Below are 20,121 nucleotides of genomic sequence, written 5' to 3'. Positions count from 1 at the left end.
ATCACAGCCATGATGAGATTCCAGATCATTTTGCCTGCTCTGGTGGTCACAAAGTTGGCCACAGGGAAAAAGAGAGCTCGTGTATTCTTATAAGTGGTCCAGGAGGAAAAATACAGGGAAAGAGTAGTAAAGAAGAGCCACTAGAAGAATGGAAATGTATTGGTGATTATCTAGGATTTCTCAATTGGAAAGAGAACTCAGTGGTGTTGACCTTCAAAGCCCAAGACCCCAGGAGGCACTGTGTCTCCGATTATCCCAAGAAGCTAAATATGAGGAATGTGGTTAGCATGACTTTCAAAATCCCCGATCAACTCATCTCCCACAGTAAAATCTGGGACTCAACTGCTTTGATGGAAACGAAGCAGACTTTAGGAAGTCTGGTTTCGGGGGTGCACCGAGAGCTGAATGTTACATTTTTATTTGTTCCAGAAAGTCCTGGCAACTTGGTACAGCAAATTTGATCAGCACCATACGCCCGACCTGTCTCAGTAACAGTGCCGTGCGTGTGACGAGGACTGCAAAGCAGCATGTGTTAGTGGGGGAAATGACAGGCACAGGAAGGAAAAGCTGAGAACACTGAAACTGTTCCTAATTGTGCAGCAAGAAGGGAGGCTACTGCCTGGCAGAGCGGCGTGTTGGCTGGAAGAGGAGAGTGATCAGCAGGGCTGGCAGCAAGAGCGTAGACTTGTGTGAGTGAGCGAAGAGGCAGCAATCTGGAGGCGCCTCAGATCACAAAGCTCTGAGAGGAAAGGATGGTGTTCCTCCCTCCCCCAGGGAGCTGGATGGGAGGCCTGGAGGAACCTCCACAGGAGCTGTGGGCAGGCTTCTCTGCCCCAGAGAGGATGCGCTGTGAACTAGATACTGACTGTTTCCAAAGGCCTGAAAGTCAGAGCTAAGTTTGCTGCAGTTTGTCGAAAGACACTTCACTGAGAGGATTTCCACTTAGGTTCTGACTTGAAAGAAGTATCTGGTCCTTCTCCTTTATCAGGATTCCCTCTCCTGAAGTCTGAAGCTCAAAGCTTGTCCTGAGGAACACTTCTTTCAAGTGGGGTTACCAGTCTGTTTGGTCTGAAAGCTGATTCCCTGGAACAGTGGGCCTACTATGTGCTTGGTGTGGTTGATGTTCTCAGACGGTGGTATTTCCAACGTAGGCCTGAATGAAAGAAGCAGCTGAGGTCAGAAGAGGAGTTTGTCAGCTTTGAGAAATGTTGAATTTCCTAAGGCATAAGCCTTAGACAGACTGTCATGAGCCTGCAGATAGAGGCTCTGGTGACTTATCCAGAGGAAGGGAGCCAAAAGCTGGAGACTTTTGAGGACTTGAAGGAATTAAAGTGCTGTCAGAGCACTGAGAGCTCTTTCCCCATGTTCTCTAGGTCACATAGGCTCACACACAGCCCTGGGAGAAAAATAATGGCCCCTAAGACTCATAGCATGCTTTTGTATGTTTGTTCAGAAGGACACCATCACATTAAGTGACATAGTGACCCTGCCCAAGCCTGAGCTTAGGGACACAATGTGGGTGTAGATATAAAGGAAGTTTCTCTGTCACTGTGCTTGGGTTACAAGTAATTGTCAACATGGGAGCATGTTGACTTCTAACCATCAGTGGTGGATCTGTGACTCCCCAAGCTGGTCGCTGACCTCAAGAGGACTATTCTGGACATTGCAGGACCTACAGCCTGAGAAAAGAAATACTACCTCCCTCTCTATCCCATGACCTCTAACAGCCTGGTCACCACCATGGCCTTTTGTTCCTGGAGGGGATAAAAACTTTGGAAAGTGGGGTCACTCCATGCCTTCTGGAGGTCATCTTCCCAGACTTGCTGCAGTCTCAGAATCTCAGTCTTCTACTCTGCTTTATATATCTGTTTTTTGAAGGTTTTTTTTTTTTAAATTATGAGCCACAGTGTTTCAAGCATATAGAAGAGTGCAGAAAGTAATATACTAGATATGCAAGTACCCACCATCTAGGTTTAACAAATACTAACGTTTTGCCCCATTTGTAGCAGACATTTTGGAAAATTGCAGTAGAGTTAAATCGCCAAGTATCTATTTTTAGTAGATAGAAAAACATAAACAGGTTTCACTCTGGTAAGTTTCTGGTTGTACACAACAGCTTCCTTTGAATCTTCAGATAATGGAAACTATGCATTTGTGCACAGCACTGAAGTCCCAGTGATCTGCCCCAACCAGAAAGATGGCCAGTAAAGCATTTATCTCGACACTTGAGCAAATTTTCTCAGACCTACATTGTGCATCTTACCCCAGCAGTTTGCCAAATGTCCATAGGGTTAATATCCATCCTAGCAAAATGCCAAGAAGCCCCGGCTCCAAAGGTTATAGGTGTAAAAACATCCTAACCTACTCAGAGTTTTGCCCTATTTAATAACAAAGGATTAGTAGATATTTTCAGAAAATTAATGAACCTTTTTATCAAAGTTCAAAACTTTCCAATGTCTACATCAGCCAGCCTCCTAGAAAGCTAAGCATTAATTCACCTACTATTATAGAGGCTCGAGTATTTAAGGCTTTGTAGAGAGACATCTCTCCTGAATTCTAGACCTGAAGCTTCAGTTCAATTCATTTCTACAAGAATGTCCTGAGAACGTTTCACACTCGAAATGTCTGAAGCCAAACTCATTTTCTTTCCATGTAATTATGTCCTCTTTCCAATTTATCCATTTTTCCCATTGAAAGTCACCACTATTCTTCCAGCCACATTGATTCAAAACCTTGCAACCAGCCTCGGTTCCCATGTCTCCTTTGTCTTTAACATCCAGTATCTTTCCTCAGTATTTCTTTCGTCTGTTTATTCCATTCTAATCCCACTGCTGCCATTCATATTGGGATATTGTTCACTTTTATTGTTTGACTACTGCAGCAGATTCTGCCTCTCCCCTATCTCCTTTCAATCTATTTCCAGTATCAGATTAATCTTCTGAAAGAAACATTTTGTGTCATTCTGCTCAAAATAATTCAGTAGTTCCCATAGCTTAGCAAAGACAAGTTTTTTTATCCAGCACCCTCAGTGCTTTTATAACCTTTTCTGTCCTCACCTTTCTATAGTGTCCCACATCGTCTCTCACTGAAACCTCTGCCCCAGACACACAACACTACTTGCCATCTCTGATTATATGAGTCTTGTGTAATTATTTTCTATGCCTGAATCTCCCTCCCCCTTCTTCATTAAACAAATCAATCTTCCAATCTTCATTGGGCACCTACTATGAAGCAGATCATGTGGTAGGTCCAAAGTGCAACAATGAGCAAGATAGAAACAACCCCTGCCCATAAAGATCTTATAATCTAGTAGAGAAAGCAAAAGGAGAGATAGCTGGTAAGCTAGGATATGGGGAAGTACTGGGACAAAGGAAGACAAGGACCCTAATCCCAGGCACGCTGAGGATTCATAGCAGGCTTTCCAGAGGAAGGGACACATAAATTATCCATTCTTGATGATGGTTAGCTAGGTGAAGGAGAGGGAGAAAAGGAGGGAAGGAACTCTGCAGGAGAGGGAACCATTCTGCTAACCGCCTACCCAGCTTGCATGCTTTCTTGAGCAGACCCAGCAATCCGTGAGAGGACAGATTTAAAACTACACATACCCAGGGACACCTGGGTGGCTCAGTCAGTTAAGTGTCAGACTCCTGATTTTGGCTCAGGTCATGATCTCATGGTTTGTGGGATTGAGCCCCACGTCTGGGTCCACACTCTTAGCACAGAGTCTGCTTGGGCTTCTCTCTCTGCCCCATCTCTCTCTGCTCCTCCTCTACTTGTGCTATTTCTTTCAAAATAAATAAAGATTAAAAAAAAAAAGCTACACGCACCCAAATTCTAACCCTGACTCTGCTATACGCTAGTTGTATAAATGATTTTACTTAACTTACTCAAGAGTAATTTAATTTTACTAATTTAATCTGTACAACAACTAACTCTTACATCAAGAGTTCAGTCATTCTATAAATATGTCTTAAACATAAGAGCCAGGTACTCTTCTTGGTGATGAGGATATAACGGAGAACATGATAGAAATCCTGGTTCTTATGGCACTTACATTCTAGTAAGAAAAAGTAGACGGTAAATAAAGTAAATATGTAAATTATACAGATAAATTCTATGGAGAAAATAGGAGAGATGGAAAGCATGGGGGAGGTTGTAATTTTATTTACTCATTCATTTATTTTTTAATGCATTCACTTATTCAAACAAATAGTCTTGAAAGACCATCACATGACAGGCACTGTTTTAGGCTCTGGGGATATAACAGAGAGAATCAGACAAAAACCCCCGCCTTTATGGAGCTTCTGTTATGGCAGGGGAGGGAGACAAGAAACAAGATAAAAATAGGAAAATGTGGAGATGTTAGTGTAAAGCAGGAAGAATGGATGGGAAAAATGAGTAGAGGTATTTAAATATTAGACAAGGAGGCCAGCTAAGCCTATTGAGAAAGCCTATTGAGTTGATTATAGATGCAGAGAAAGTGAGGAGGCAAGCTATGTGAACACGTGGAGCAAGAGAATCCTAAGAACAGCAAGTACAAAGGTGCCAAAGTAGGACCATCTTGATGTGGGTGAAAGGAGTGAGTGAGGAGGAGAAAAGAAAAATAGATAGATAGGTATAAATGCCAAGACCGGTCAAGGCCCTATGGTTTATTACGAGGGCTTTGGCTTTCATTTAGAGTGACATGAAAAGCCAGTTTAAAGCAGAGAAGTGACTTGGTGAGACTTACATTTTAACAGGATCACTCTGGCTGCTGTGCTAAGAATAGTCTGAGGGAAGGGACTAAGACAGAAGCTGGGAAAGCAGTTGGGAGGCTACTGCTATAATTTAGGCAAGGAGTAGTGATGGTCTGGATTAGAGTGGTAGCAAAGGGAGCAGGAGGGTTCTGGATAGATTTTAAAGGAAAACCAGCAGTACCTATGATGGATCAGATATTCAGTACAGAAGTAGACTGATTCCATTTTTCGCTTGAGCAACTGGAAGGATGAAATTGTTCTTTCCTGAGATGGAGAAAAGTCTGGGAGGAGTAGGTTGGGGGAAATGTTAGGAATTAAGCTTTTGATGTGTTGAGTTTGATGTTGAATGATCTAAGAAAGATCAGTATGCACTTGAAGGAAATGAGGAAAGAAAACTTGGGAAGACTTAGCAAAAGGATGTTCAAGAGAGCACCTGGCACAGTACAGTATCAGGCAAGCTCAGGCCCAGTCAACTCCATTTTGTCATCCTTAAGGATATTCTCATGCTCCAGGGAGCAATGACTGATGCCTGTTCAAGGTTATATCCTCCCTCTGGGGGTAGACTGCACCTTGTCCATTGTAGTTGTTAAGCAATATTTGCTGAATGCATGACAGGAAGGAATAAGCTATAATCAGTGGAGGAGACTGTTCCAACCATTTCCCCTTTCTCCTCCCCTTCCAAGGAAGACACCTTGGCCATACTGTTTTGCATGTAGGGGAGAGGCACTGGAGGTCAGTATTCTCTATGTTATGGTTCACACAGAGTGGTGGTTCTCTAAGCGTGGCACCACCTGCAGCAGAATCAGAAGGGACGGTGGTAAAATACAAATTTCTGGATCCTTTCCCAGACTTTCTCTACCTGAATTTCTAGGGGAGAAGCTGGGATCTCTGTTATAGACTCATTGATTCTTCAGAAACTAAAATTTAAGAACCACTGACGCTAAAGAAGATGACCGCTCACTGACATCTTTCCTTGGAGGCAGATAATTTCTAGCCATGATGCGGTGAATTACAACTGCTCTGCAATTTTATGATAATGTGTGCTCATCACCTAATCAAACTGCTTCAGTTGAGTTAGAACCTGGCTGGCTCAGATCCCCACTCACATTGTCAGGTGATTGCTTCAGCAAAAGAAGCCTTTTGCCAAATACTTCACAGTCAAACTTTGCAGCCTCGGGAGAGAAGTATGAGGAAACACATAAATGTCAAATCTCTTATTTTTCTAGGAGTTTTCAAACAATGAATATGATTCCATTCCACTTTCTCAAGAAATAGGGCAGCACACCTATGTCACTGTTAACTATAAAAACTATATGGTTTCTCCACATTGCTCAGAGTATCTCTGCCACATATTGATTTTTGGTACCATATTTAGCAAGTACTTTATGGCCCATCTTCCACTGCTACTAGAACGAGGGCAAAGTGAATATTGCTCATTGCTCTCTCTTCAGTGCCTCAAAGAATGCCTGGCACACAGTAGTCACTCAATAAATATCTGTGGCTGGATGAATAAATCCATTCCACTTCCTGAAGTGAAGAGGCAAATTTACACACATTTCCGTCTGTGGGGTATCATTGTTTCCTGTAGTTTACATCCACGTACCTCCTGCCACCAGATAACTACCCCCTATATAAATCTGTGCAGTTTTCACTTAAGATATAACTTTCTGGTGACCCCATAAAAAATTGGCAGAAATTCTCGGAAAGGATGATATTATAATTGGTCTTGTGGGGGATCCATGGAAGGATAAATTTCACATTATTCATGTTTCCAGATGGGCTTTAGTCCCCAGGGCAGTCATTCCAGAACCTTTTCTCAGCCTTAAGTTTACTCCAAGAAATATAAATAGTGATTTACAGCTTGATTGCTCCCACAAAAGTCTCCCCTGTTTTTGGTGCAGAGTGGGAAATAGGGCAGAGGAGAAGGCAGCTGGGAAGCAGGATGGGGGACTGGGGCCCATAGGGAGGGCATTGTGTGTGAGTCAGATGCTGGTCTACCGTGTCTCCTTGGAGAACTTGGAGGCCATGAGGATGGGCTAAAGATGGATTTGTCTGAGTGGCCAGAAAGTTGAAGAAGCTTTGAGCAGTAATAAGCCTTGGATGCTGGCATGCAAATGTTGGTTGTAGATGTGAGTTCACACTACCCTCCCACAAAAACAGTCTTCAAATACCAGGGCTAGTATCCAAGTCTATGTAGTTCAGCTGATTGGGGAGCTATACTACTACCAAGGTTTAATAGTATTTCTTGGGCTTTTACTAGGCTACTCTACTAGCTCCTTCAACAAGTATTTGTGTGTCAACCTCTGTGCTGGGTGCTAGGAACACAGTCATGAAAAAGATATGAACTAAGGACCATTTATATCAGCGAACTCCTCTCCATTTCATGGCCTCAGATTCAAGCCCTAGTCAGATATTTTTCAAATGCTTGTTGTTTTCAAAGGGTACATTCAGAGTAGGTAGGTCAGAGTAAATTCTTCAGGAGTTCTCAACTATAGGTCAGAAGAACCCCATATTGTAAAGATATAATGATATAATGTATGATTGACAATCAGCCAAACAAACACTGAGCATTCAATTCATGTAAGACTTAGTCACAATTTTGGTATGAGCCTGATAGGACAGACTATTCTTTTGTGAAGAATGATATTGTAGCTTGCTTAGACTGCTGCAAAGCCTCCTAACTGGAATCCTTGCTTCCCCTCTTGCTCTGCAGGGTCTATTTCCCATGCAGCAGCCAAATCATTTTATCATGATCTGGCTGAAAACCCTCCAATGGCTTCCTGTTGCAATTGGAATCAAATCCAGTCTCCTTGCAAGGGTCTTCTATCAAGGATCTGGCTCCTACTTAAAGTCCTGCTTTATTCTTGCCTGAGAGTTGACCTGAAACTCTTTCCCACCTTATTTTTACTTGCCTAGCTCCTTGTTGTTCAGGAGTCATTTCAAATATCTTCTAGGAGAGGTTCTTCCTGACTACCCTATCTTAAGTAGTTCCATCCGTCTTCCCCACAGTAATCTCTTTATTCTATTAGCATATTTCATATTCATGGCGGGAGCTTCAGTGGTTCAACTTATTTATTTTTTGGTGATATATTATTACCCACTTCCTCCTACTAGAATGTAAGTTCCTTGAGAGTAGGAGAGTAAGTGGCACTTAATAAATATTTGCTTAATGAATTAATTAATGTAATAACATTTCCTAAACACCCAAAGGGTTTCTGGGGATGTCTCTGACTGTGACCAGACTGCCAATGGTTTGAGAGCATTTTTGAAATCATAAGGGAAAACAAGGTACATGACATGGAGCCCTAGCACCTAGTATTTAACCTAATGCTTAATCTTTTTTGTTAAATTGACTTGAACTAAATTAGCAACAGACCAGTGACTGGAAAAATGCACGTGACCAAAAAATCCCATTGATGATGCCAGAGAGTGGCCCAAGAAGATAAACTTATAATGGTGCATGTTAAATGAGTGGATGTCAGAGGCACCTCTGGGTGGCTCAGTCAGGTTAAGTGTCTGACTTTGGCTTAGGTCATGATCTAATGGTTCATGAGTTGGAGCCCCATGTCAGGCTCTGTGCTGACAGCTCAGAGCCTGGAGCCTGCTTCAGATTCTGTGTCTCCCTCTCTCTCTGCCACTCCCCGCTTGCTCTCTCTCTCTCTCTCAAAAATAAATAAATATTAAAAACAAATTAAGAAAAAATAAAAGAGTGGCTGTAATGCCACGTTTTCTTTACTGGGAATAGGGGGCTATGGCAGAGCCCAGGAAGCATGGTGATACCCAAGAAAGAAATAGCCCATAACAGGGACAGGGCTGGTTGAAATCTGATGGAAGGGTAATGGCACGGAGGTCTTGCGCTTGATGCCGTATTGAGACTGGATGCTGGTAGGACGGTGCCCTGCTGTAATATGTTTAGCAGCTTCACTTGCTGAATTGACAGCCTTTCTGTTTAAAACTGACAAGGAGAAAATTAAAGTTTCCCTTGTTTTTTGTGTCACACATGAGTAACCAATTGCTTGGCAGCTTGTTAAAATTCATATTTCCTTTGTCAGGTTTTTAGCAACTGTAAAGATTGGGTTAATGTAAGTCTCCCCTACCTTTGCCCTCTTGGCTGACTAGCTAGCTATATTTGCATTTCTTTTTATATAAATCTTTTTTTTCCTGTCCTTTTGACAGCACATGATCAGAAATGGCATATTATCTTCACAGATGTTCCATGTTGGGAAGCATTTGCTCCTTATATAAATACAGAAACATGAAGTGACATGTTGCATATATCAAATCCTTCCAATGACTTAAGGTCAAAGATTGCTTTTTTTCCTCAGTGGAATGACCATCGACAAAAAAGATATGTCAACTACTGGGGATTTGGGAGTTTTCTAATTCTTCTGGAATGGGAAATTTTACACATTGTGAAATAGGCTTTTCCATTCATGGAGATTCCCTTACAGGCCCTACACCACACAATTCTGTCACTGACTTGTGGAAAAGACTCATTTCAACTTTAGCATATTTTTCACACCTGTGAAACACCTGGCCATGCTGTCCTTCTACGCCTTTCTCTTCTCAGCTCAGTAGAACGATTCAATCTCCAAAGTGTGGAAAACAGACAACCTTTGCTCTTCACCCTCTCTCTGTTTCCCTTCTCGATCCACAACTTACCCAGAACTGCAGCTGAGAATCGCCTGCTGGCAGCTGTAGCCACAGATCTTCTCTCTGCATCTCAGAGAAATAACTGACTAGGGAATTGAGTTGCCTCTTGGCTTTACAAACAATGTCTCAGGAACACAGCTGGTCATCACCCTTCACGAGGGATGAGAACAGATGAGAACCAGAGAGGAGGGTAGGAATTTTTCTCACCCCAAAGAAACCCAGGAGAGATACTCTCCTAAGGTTTGTAGGAAATTTGTTTCTGACCCCAGGGTCACAAAATAGCTCACTATGAATTTTAATTGGCTGCCAAATCATTGCTAATTCATCTCTGATTTTGGCAGAAAAAAATTAAGTGTTAAAGAAATGAATTTGGCAGGAAGTTGTTTTTTTGTGGGTTTTTGTTTTGTTTTGTTTTGTTTTTTTACATGAGTGTGATCCCACAGCTGCTGAAAGTCTAACAGAGCGGATGGTCAATAAACATATGGAGCTAGGGTGTGTTCATTTTCAGAACTTTCTGCTGGAAGAGGAGTTTGGAAAACTGCAAGATTCATTTTGGATTATAAATCTTTTATGCTGACAGGGGAGTTATCCTGCTACTGCCAAAAACAGGCCAAATCAATTTTATAATGCTGTGAGATCAGGCTGAAGGGACAAGCGTAAAACGACCCGTCATAAGGTACACGACAAATGAAGGGAACACCAACTTGCCCTTGGCTTGAGAAGCTGAACTCCCAGGTTACTGGTCTCACTTCCTGTCCTTGTGGGTTTCAGAGTGTCCATCTTTATTTTATCCCTGCTCGTTTCTCTCATTTTTCTCCTTTCCCAGTTTTTTCCCTTACTTTACTTTCCTCAAACTCACATTTTTTTTTTCTTTCTCATACTTGGTATCAGATATATGCATGAAAATATGTTTACAATTTCACAGGCAAATCCTTAAACATCCAAATGTCTGTAATGAAATTGAACATCCTTCTGGCACTTTGTGCTGCTGGACAGATATCGATCTGTTTATTCAACATGCGTTCCTGTCCACCTTTGCCCTTGTCTTCCTTTATTGTAGAGGCTAGAAAGAAACATTTTCAACTTTCCAGCTTCTCCTGCAGCTAGGTGGAACCTGAGATAGTCTGGATCCTATTTAGAAACCTAAGTGTGATTTTTCAGGTCTGACCATAGGCAGCTACAACTGCTCTACCTGACAGAATTCCCAGGGGGAAGCTGCACTCCCGACACTAGACTGGGTACCCAGCCAGTGCATCACAGCCTCTAAGGGAAATTGTAGTCAAGGACCCAGGGACCCCTGGCCGGCCACGTACTCATGTGTAGTTGCATTCCTGGCCTGGGTACTTCCATTTGGAGGTCTCCTCATTGGAGCACTTTGAAGATACTTTGCTCTGACTCTGTACTTTTACACTCTTAGGCCTTCTCTCTCACACTCCTTCCTCCCCCTGGGTCCATAAAATGACAGGAGCCATTTGCTCAGGACTCCTTCATAAGTAAGACAACCCTATGCTGTGCTGATCCATCCTATCCTCCAGTTGTGGGGGCACATCATTTCAGGCGGGAAATGAAACAGGAGAGAGTAGACACTTTCTCAGTTTAACTTCTTGCTTATACTATTGCACTAAGTGATTAAAGACTTCACTGTTAACTTTAATTTTGGCTCCTTGTTGCTTTAATTGGCTCCTCCAATACCTGACAGCTCAGCTTTCTCTTCAAGCTCAGTGGAGCTCCTGACAGACCCACGTGACACAACTGTGGGCAATGAAATCTAAGAGGAAGTCAGCTGGATGGTTGATGAGAAAGCTGTTACTTTCCTGCATAGGAAGGAAGGGCATGGAGAGTGGGGGACAAGTAACATTCTGCCTTTGTCCTGCCTAGAATACAGATGTGATGCCTGGAGATGCAGCAGCCATTATATGAACAAAGTATAAGCCAAGTCCTTAAAGATGTTGAGAGAAGATGTTAAAGAAGTCTGGAGTCTTTTTTTTTATTTTAGAGAGAGAGAGAGAGCATGAGCTGGGGAGAGGGACAGAGAAAGAGAGAGAGAGAGAGAGAGAGAGAATCCCAAGCAGACTCCAGGCTCAGCATGGGATTCTATCCACGACACTAGGATCATGACCTGAGCCAAAATCAAGAGTTGGATGCTCAACCAACTGAGCCACCCAGGCACCATGAGCGTGGAGTCTTGATAACACTGTTGACTCACTGTAATAGCTTTGGGATATCTATCTTTGTACTTCTTGTGCAAGGAAAAGAAACTTCTTAGAGTTATTTAAAAATATATCCAGGGGGTACTTGGGTGACTCAGTCAGTTGAGCGTTGGACTCTTGATTTCAGGTCAGATCATGATCCCAGGGTTGTGGGATCAAGCCCCGCATCCAGCTCCAGATGAGCTTGGAGCCTGCTTAAGATTCTCTCTCGCTCTTGTTTCTTCTGCTCCTCTCCCCTGATAGCATGTGTGTGCTCTCTCTCTCTCTAAAAATAAACAAACAAATAAATAAATATCCGTAAATTCTCTGACCTTGTTTCCATCAAAAGGAAAAGTCTAATTCCCCTTCCCTTAATTATGGTCCATCTTTAGTTTGCTGCTGTTAACAAATTGAATACAGGAAACATGATGCTGAGGATAAGTCAAAAAAAGGTGATACCGCTCCTATCTCTCTTTTTCTCTCTTAACATATGTCTTGGGAGCCTTTAGTTGACGCACAAGAAGTCCAGCTACACTAAAAATGCGATACTATAGAGAGCACTTTTTTTTTTAAACATGATCATGATCCTCCAGCTGTTAAAAGTCTAATAAAGGGGATGGTAAATAAACACACAGGCTGGGTATGCATAGCTGGAATGTGAAGCACTAGGATTTGGATTACTAAGGAATTAGCACGAATCATTCTTGGGGGACTAGGGAGAGAATAACAAATGCTACTAATTAGCTTGCTAAGTATTCTCTGTAACTAGAGGATATTTGGTTGCAACTAGAAAGCTGAGGTAATTATCTCTTCATTATGTATGAATCTATTTACATGATCCACATGGGCATTTATGACTGGTTAGCTCAGATAAATGGATGTCCATGTTAATGACAACATCATGGATTCATGCTGTGTAGCTTCTTTCTATTCTAAGACTATAGATGCTATCTCTTGTAGTTCAAGGTGGCCACCACGGTGTAGAAACACAAATAATATTATTTTATATAATATTGTTAAATCACTTACCATGTATTAATCTGTATTTCCAGAATTTAGTGGCCAGCCTGGAGACACTTTGGGGGATATTGGTCTTTTGTTGTTTTTTTTTTAATTCATTTATTTATTTTGAGAGAGACAGAGACAGTGTGAGTGGGGGAGGGGCAGAGAGAGAGGGAGACAGAGAATCCCAAGCAGGCTCTGTGCTGCGAGCACAAAGCCCCACACAGGGCTTGAACTCACAAAACGGCAATTTCATGACCTAAGACAAAATCAAGAGTGGGATGCTTAACCAACTAAGCCACCGAGGCGCCCCTGGGGGATACCTTTAACAAAACTCAACCTATTCTAACTTCCTTGTGAGGTGCCCCTGATCCACCTAGGTAGGCGCCTAGAGACTCTTCCTGTTGTGTGGCTCACCTTGCTGGCCTCAGATGATTGAACAAGAGGTGAACACTTGATTCATGCAGGGCCAATCAGATTCTCTCTTCCAGCAGTAAGTATGGAGAGACAGTCAGTCAGTGTCTTCTAGTGACTGGAACAGTCACAGATAAAGTCATTAACTGTGGTTCGGCCATATTTGGCCTTATGGAAAGAAAATCAGGGAAAGCTGGACTCTAGTGTTGGAGAATGAAGCAGATGTGCAAGAAAAAACAGAGTAGAGATGGTCTGAGAGTATATCTTGGGAATATGGATGCTTTTCATTTCTTAATTCTAGCCCTTCCTAAAGTGTGACTGTACTTCTATACTTAGCTCTTTAGCACAATTCTGTGCTAAAATTCCCCCTTTGTGCTTAAGATGAGTCCATTTGGTTTCTGTTACTTGCCACCAAAAAGTCTAACTAACATAACTGTCATAACTTTAAACTCTAGGAGAGGAAAAATAATTTTCCTTCCACCTTTCTGAGCTCTTAGCTGAGTCTCCTGTAATAAGACAGATTAACAAAAGAGAAATAAACAGAACTTTATTAACATGTTTACTTCATGTACACTTGGGAGATGCCCAGAAAAAAATAATTCCCCAAAATGGCTTAGAATTCAGGATTAAATGCCATCTTGATAAGGAAAGGAGAGGGGTGTTTCCTATGAACCTCTTAGGGAAGGGTATATGATTTTGTGAAAAATAAGTGGGCCCTTAGAAGGTTAGATGGAAGGTATGATAGTTTGTGACAGAGTTTGTTCAGATGTGGTGTGGACTTCTAGTCACCTCTCCTGTGACAAGAGTCAGTCCTCCTTGGGTGATGAAACTCTCAGGGAAGGGATTTATGACAAATGAGTTCCTTTTGGAGGATCTGTGCTGTGGCAGATAAGGGAAGGGCAGAGAAAGCCTCTCCCTGCATTTGCTGTTCTTTGAATGGCTGTGGCTCAAAATAATCAATATACCAAAGTGGCCTGTTTTTATGGCGGCAGGGATATTCTGTTTCCCTTCAAAACCTTGTCCACCATGTCCTCAGAGAACACTGTTGGTAATGAGGGGCAGGAAGGACTATGTGGATAAGTACGAATCCATTGTCACTGAAGTGGAAACCATCTAAGAGCACCCTCTTCTAGAAGGAATGGCACCAACAGCATCATTTCTGAACACAAAGGGCTGCTGCGTCAATCCTCCAGAGCATGGAAAGCTCTTCTTTCTATTTCAACATTCTTTTTTTCTAATAGAAAAGAGTTTCCCTGAGGTACTGCCAGAAGAATCTGCTCTTTTTTTTTTTCAATTTTTTTTCTTAACGTTTATTTATTTTTGAGACAGAGAGAGACAGAGCATGAACGGGGGAGGGTCAGAGAGAGAGGGAGACACGGAATCCGAAACAGGCTCCAGGCTCCGAGCGGTCAGCACAGAGCCTGACGCGGGGCTCGAACCCACGGACCGCGATTTCATGACCTGAGCCGAAGTCGGCCGCCCAATCGACTGAGCCACCCAGGCGCCCCAAGAATCTGCTCTTTGAGAAACAAGTTCAAAACCTCACACTCTAGAAATCTTCATGAAAACGAAAAGTTGTCCTCAGAAATGCGTGGCTAAAACGTCCTCCTAAGTGATTTGCACTGTCCTTAGCTAAAAGTATCTCCACCAAGTAGTGTAACTGAACCGAACTGCCTTCTCAGACTTGGTTCTATGTACAGTGTCCCCGAACCAGATTTTATTTGATGTCGTTTCTGGTGTTATCGATAATTATTCCTATTTCAACATAAAGTCTCTTCGTATTTATAGCTGGTAACGTTATAAGGCTGGGCAAAAAGGAAAAATATGGGGGGAAATGGCAAAAGACTTAAAATTTTTTTTTTTAATGTTTATTTTTGACACACAGAGAGAGAGCATCAGCGGGGAAGGGGCAGAGAGAGAGGGAGACACAGAATCGGAGGCAGGCTCCAGGCTCTGTGCTGACAGTACAGAGCCTGATGCAGGGCTCGAACCCACAGACCGCGTGATGAGGGCTTGAACCCACAGGCCGTGAGATCATGACCTGAGCTGAAGTCAGATGCTCAACTGACTGAGCCACCCAGGCGCCCCGTAAAAGACTTTAAATATGAATGTGAAAAGGGTGAGTGAAGGAAAGAATAAAGGTAAGAACCAAAATAGCGAAACAAGAAGCTAGGTTGGGGAGCAGTTCCACAAGTGAGTTCCTTAAGGTCTGGGACCTCTTTGTCCAGAGCCAAGAGCTTCACCTGGGTTAGAACAGGAACTGAACAATGAACGTGCGGTTACCTGACCAAATCAACAAATGACTGAAAGGCTTGACAAAATGAATTTGTTTCTGTACTAAATCTTCCTGAATTTGTCCATTTCAGTTAGACACTGATGTAGCCTCAGGATACAAAAAGTGAAATTCTAAAAGCTTGTCAGGCTTCCACAGTTAATGCTGTTATACTATGTTGAATGTGGATAGACGTCACAACCTTGACCTCCTGCCATAGGTATGAGGAGATGGCATGAAGTCCTCTCTGCCTGACCACCACTGTATTCATTCTACGGTCTGCTCAATTTTTGCCCGAAGGAAGACCATACTTTGTTCTTTGCTGGCACCGCTGTACATTGAAACTTAAAGAGACTTTGGAAATACGATCCGACTCCACAGAGGACAAGAAGGGGAGGAAGCCTCTCTGACCTGGTGTCTCCAGTCTGGTGCCAGCCCCATCACAGGGCACAGGGAACCCCTGCCACCCCTTTTAATTACAGTCTCTGAAAAAGGAGACTGAACCCCCTCTGATTTGGAGAAAGGCTGGTTTCTTCATCTTATTAACAATAACATATCCCAGTGCTCCAGTAATTACAGACCTATTGCTGAAGCAATCAAATTGCTTATTTGAAAGAAAGACTGTTTCCTTTCCCTAATGAATGTGAACAGTTCCCCAGAGCCCGAAGGTGATGTGTGTGAAGGCTCCAGTGTAACAATGAAAAGCGATTATAAATAAATGACACAGAGCTGCTCTGTTCTTAAAAATCACTGCATGATCAATTTGGGAGACACGCATAGAGATGGGACTCATGAGATTTAGTTTTAATTATTCTGCCCGAAGGAAAACGACACTTTATTCTTTGCTGGCACCATTGTACATTGAAACTTAAGGAGACTTAGGAAACATGATCCTATTCATCCTTTTCTCAAACCACTGGCAGATACAGTGACACAGTTGCGTTCGTTGTATAGGAGGAGAAACTGAGGTCCGAATGTTTGTGTTCTTCGTAAAAGGTCTGATTCACATATTGTCATATCCAGCTGATTTCTTTGTCTCTCCCTTACTCAACTCCTCTGATAATTGTTTGTATTTGAAATTACAAATTTCAAACTTGTAAGGGGAGAAATTAAGGGAAGGCTACGACAAAGAAGGTGAGGCGTGTTTGTACATACATGCATTTGTGCACGTCTTGATTTTGGGGGAAGGAAATAGTATGGGGTCTGGAAAGATGCCAGGAGGCGGGGGCATTCCATGTCAGTCCTTGATGCTGGAGCAACTACCCCTCATCGAAAGCTGTAACATGTGAGCTGAGGGGTTGGGGCTGGAAGGAGGCTGATGAAAAATAATCTCACGTTTTTGTCAGATCAGGGCACACTTGGATTAAAATCTTTTTGAATTTAAAGAAAAAACCTGGTTACTAGTTGGTACAGGATACCCATCTGAGTCCAACCACTACCCAGAATGGTAGTTTATAATTAATCTTTCACTTAGGGGTCCTGCTGTGGACCACCAAAGAGGCCCTCTAAGGCCATATTGAGAAATCAACGTGTTATCCTTTGCCATTTCTAAAAACTGAAAATTGAATCCATTTGAAATTCAGAGATGAGTCTGCAGAATTTCCAACAAGATAAACTAAAAATTCCTCAGGATCCAGAGTGTTTATGTTTCTAGAGATTCTTTAGTGAGGGATTAAGTTATCAGTACTTCTTGGATGAGTTTCTTGATTCTGGATGATATATACCATTGCATTACATTTTTGCTCAACTCTTAGTCATATGACACTCATCAGGAGTTGGCAGAAATTCCCCCTCCCCCAAAAGAATTTAGAGGAGTCTTATTTCTGCTTGCTTTTAAAGGAAGAAAATATAGAAATTACTTAGAAGAGTTTCTGGAATTTGGCTATCTGTGTGGTTTCATAGTTTTAAAGGAATCAACTAATCACCGTTGACCAAATCACTAGCTAGTTCATTAAGGCAGTCAGCTTAACTAATCGTCTGGTTGACAATCAAATCAATTAATTGCTTTTTTTCAGTTGTTTTTTTGTTTCTGTTTGTTTTGCCTTTGATATGGAATAGGTACAGCTCAAGTTAAGCAAACCAGACAATCTTGTCAATGCTTACAGAATACAAGTGGACGGTATATTTAAAAATGTGAGAATCCATATGGAAAACAGAGCCTCATTAAAGAATTAGATGGAATTAAATGGGTTAAGCTCATCAGAAAAAAAAAAAATAAGGGAAAAGGCTATTCTTGCCAGGGACTGAAGTCTCTGCAGAAATTGATTCGGTAGAGGGTCCCTCTGGGGCTTGGAACAATTAGCTCTCAGAAAATTAGAGGACAGCCTTTGTGCTTCTGGGGATTCAGATGTGACAGGTGTCTCCTGTCCCTCAGGAAACAGTTCACTCCTTCCAACCTTTCATTTTTTTGGACGCTTGCCCCTTCAGGGTAAACCCAAACCCCTGAGAGTTAAGGATTTCGAGGCACAGAGTCTGAATAATTGGATTCTTGGAAGACATTACTTTTATGAGTTTCTGCCACAGATGTACTTCCTGGGGTGTTTTCTGTTTAAAAAAAATTCTTCTTTTGAGAAAAGGTAAGAACTAAGATGCTGTGCTTCCTAAAGTAAGTGATGGAGGGGCGCCTAAGTGGCTCAGTCAAACATCTGACTTCAGCTCAGGTCATGATCTCAAGGTTCGTGGGTCTGCGTCGGGCTCTGTGCTGACAGCTCAGGATCTGGAGCCTGCTTCAGATTCTGTGTCTCTCTTATTTTCTCTCTCTCTGCTCTTCCCCCGCGTGTGCGCTCTCTCTCTCTCTCGAAAATAAATAAACATTAAAAAAAAAAATAAAGTAGGTGATGGAAAACTTTTTTTTTCCTGTCCCTTTACTAACTTCATTCTTCACACAAAGTGAACACTGGGAGAAGGTGACTAGGCCACAATCTTCCCGATGCCTGAGGAGACTAAAATGTGGTCTTTGAGTGAGAGGAGGCAGTGTCGGTAGACCTTTAGAGAAGGCAGGGGGCGGGGCACAGAGGAAAGTGGCAAAGGAGGACAATTTGCTCATTTTACCTGCTGAGAACGATTAGCTGTATTTATGCCAGGGTGGGTGTTATTAACCTGATGAGGACAATCTGACAGAGAGTTAATGAGAGATCTTGAGTGTAGGAGCCTGAGAAATGGATATCTCCCCAACTGTGTGGGAGGAGGGAGGTGTGGGAAAGGGAAATCAGAGTAGGTGGATGGGTGAATACTTCTGCACAGAGGAGTCAGCACATTCTTTCTTCAGGGTAAAAGGCTTGACACGTTGTGGAATGAGGATTAGAATATTGTATATTTTTAGCAGCTGATATAAAAATTCCTCCTAGGGAGAAACCCATCTTTGGAGAAATTACCCCTACGATCCCCCCTGGGAATTGCTGAGGCTCCTGGGTTTGGCTAGGCCAAAGCCCAGCATTCAGAGGCCAGTCAGGCAACTTCTGTCTCATAGAGGATGGTGCCTGAGTGGGGGAGAGGAAGGGGTGGAAGAAGGCCCCAGAAGGGCATGAGGATAGGTTGCAACTGTCCAGAATGTTTGCTGGGAAAGGATTCTTTTTTTTTTTTTTTTTGAAACCAGGTGGTCTCTTTTGAAGGTGGTCGATTAACTGTGGAACAGAGATCAGATGTGTGGACTTAGGATCTGGAAGTGGAGGGGTCTTTAAAACTGTAAGTTTATGGTAGGGGCCCTGATGTCTGAATCACAGAGTAGAGTAGTTGAGCTTTCAGAGGATATCTATTGTATTTCAATACGTGGCTGCAGAGATCACCACACGGCACATACAACTTCCTCGGAAGAAGAGAACCCCAGAACCACACTGCAAATAGAAATCTACTTCCAGTGGTGATTTTTATTTAAGTGAATACACGGACACATCTTTTTGAGGGGAAATTGGACAGTATCTATCAAAACTTAAAAGAGGTACATCTTCCAACTCAGCAATTTCACTTCAAGGAATCTGCCCTTACATGTACAAATATGTAAGTTCAAGAAGTTCTTTTGAAACATGCCTTATAATAGCAAAACATGATTATCCACAAATAGGAGTGTGGTTAGATTAATTATCATACAATTATATGGAAAGATCTCCAAGGTACTAAGAACTGATTCTTAAAAACAAATGTAAAATTCACACAACACGAAATTAACCACTAATCATTTTATTTTATTTTTCAATGTTTATGTTTATTTTTGAGGAGGGTGGAGGGGCAGAGAGAGAGGGAGATGGAGAATCCCAAGCAGGTTCCTTGCTGTCAGCACAGAGCCCCACGCGGGGCTTGAATTCATGAACCGTGAGATCATGACCTGAGCCAAAATCAAGAGTTGGATGTTCAACCGACTGAACCACCCAGGTGCCCCACCATTAATAATTTTAAATTTGTGTTCAGTGGCATTTCGTACATTCTCAGTGTCATGCAACCATCAACTCTAATTCCAGGACATTTTCTTCTCTCCAAAATGAGACCCTATACCCATTAATCAGTCACTCTCTGTTACTGCAAGAAATGATTTTTAAATGTCAGAAGAGTGTATACAATTTTATCCCATTTGTGCTTTTAACAACCTCCAAACTGTGACCTCTATGCCCACTGACCGACAGAAGCGGTGTAGAGTTGTGGTTGGTTACACCCGGGGCCTCTGGAGTCAGCCTGCCTGTTTCAAATTCCAGCTCTTACACAGATCGGCTGCGCATCACTTGGCAAGTATTTAACCTCTCTGTGCCTCCCTTTCTACAGGGGTAAGTTGGGGATAGTAACAGTACATCGAGGGCAGTTGTGAAGAGTAAATCAGGACAAACCTGACACAGCCACCATTTAGTCCAGCTGTTTTTGTGTTGTT

At 42.4% G+C, this 20,121-nt stretch overlaps 1 pseudogene; it reads right to left on the bottom strand.

Moving 5' to 3' along the window:
• Positions 1–1,041: 1,041 nt before the first annotated feature.
• LOC125922468 (Y-box-binding protein 1-like) overlaps positions 1,042–20,121 on the bottom strand; it is a 33,561-nt pseudogene continuing 14,481 nt past the window's right edge.

Source organism: Panthera uncia, chromosome B1 (assembly GCF_023721935.1).
Source record: "Panthera uncia isolate 11264 chromosome B1, Puncia_PCG_1.0, whole genome shotgun sequence".
NCBI lineage: Eukaryota > Metazoa > Chordata > Mammalia > Carnivora > Felidae > Panthera > Panthera uncia.
This window is presented reverse-complemented; position numbering and strand designations above follow the sequence as displayed.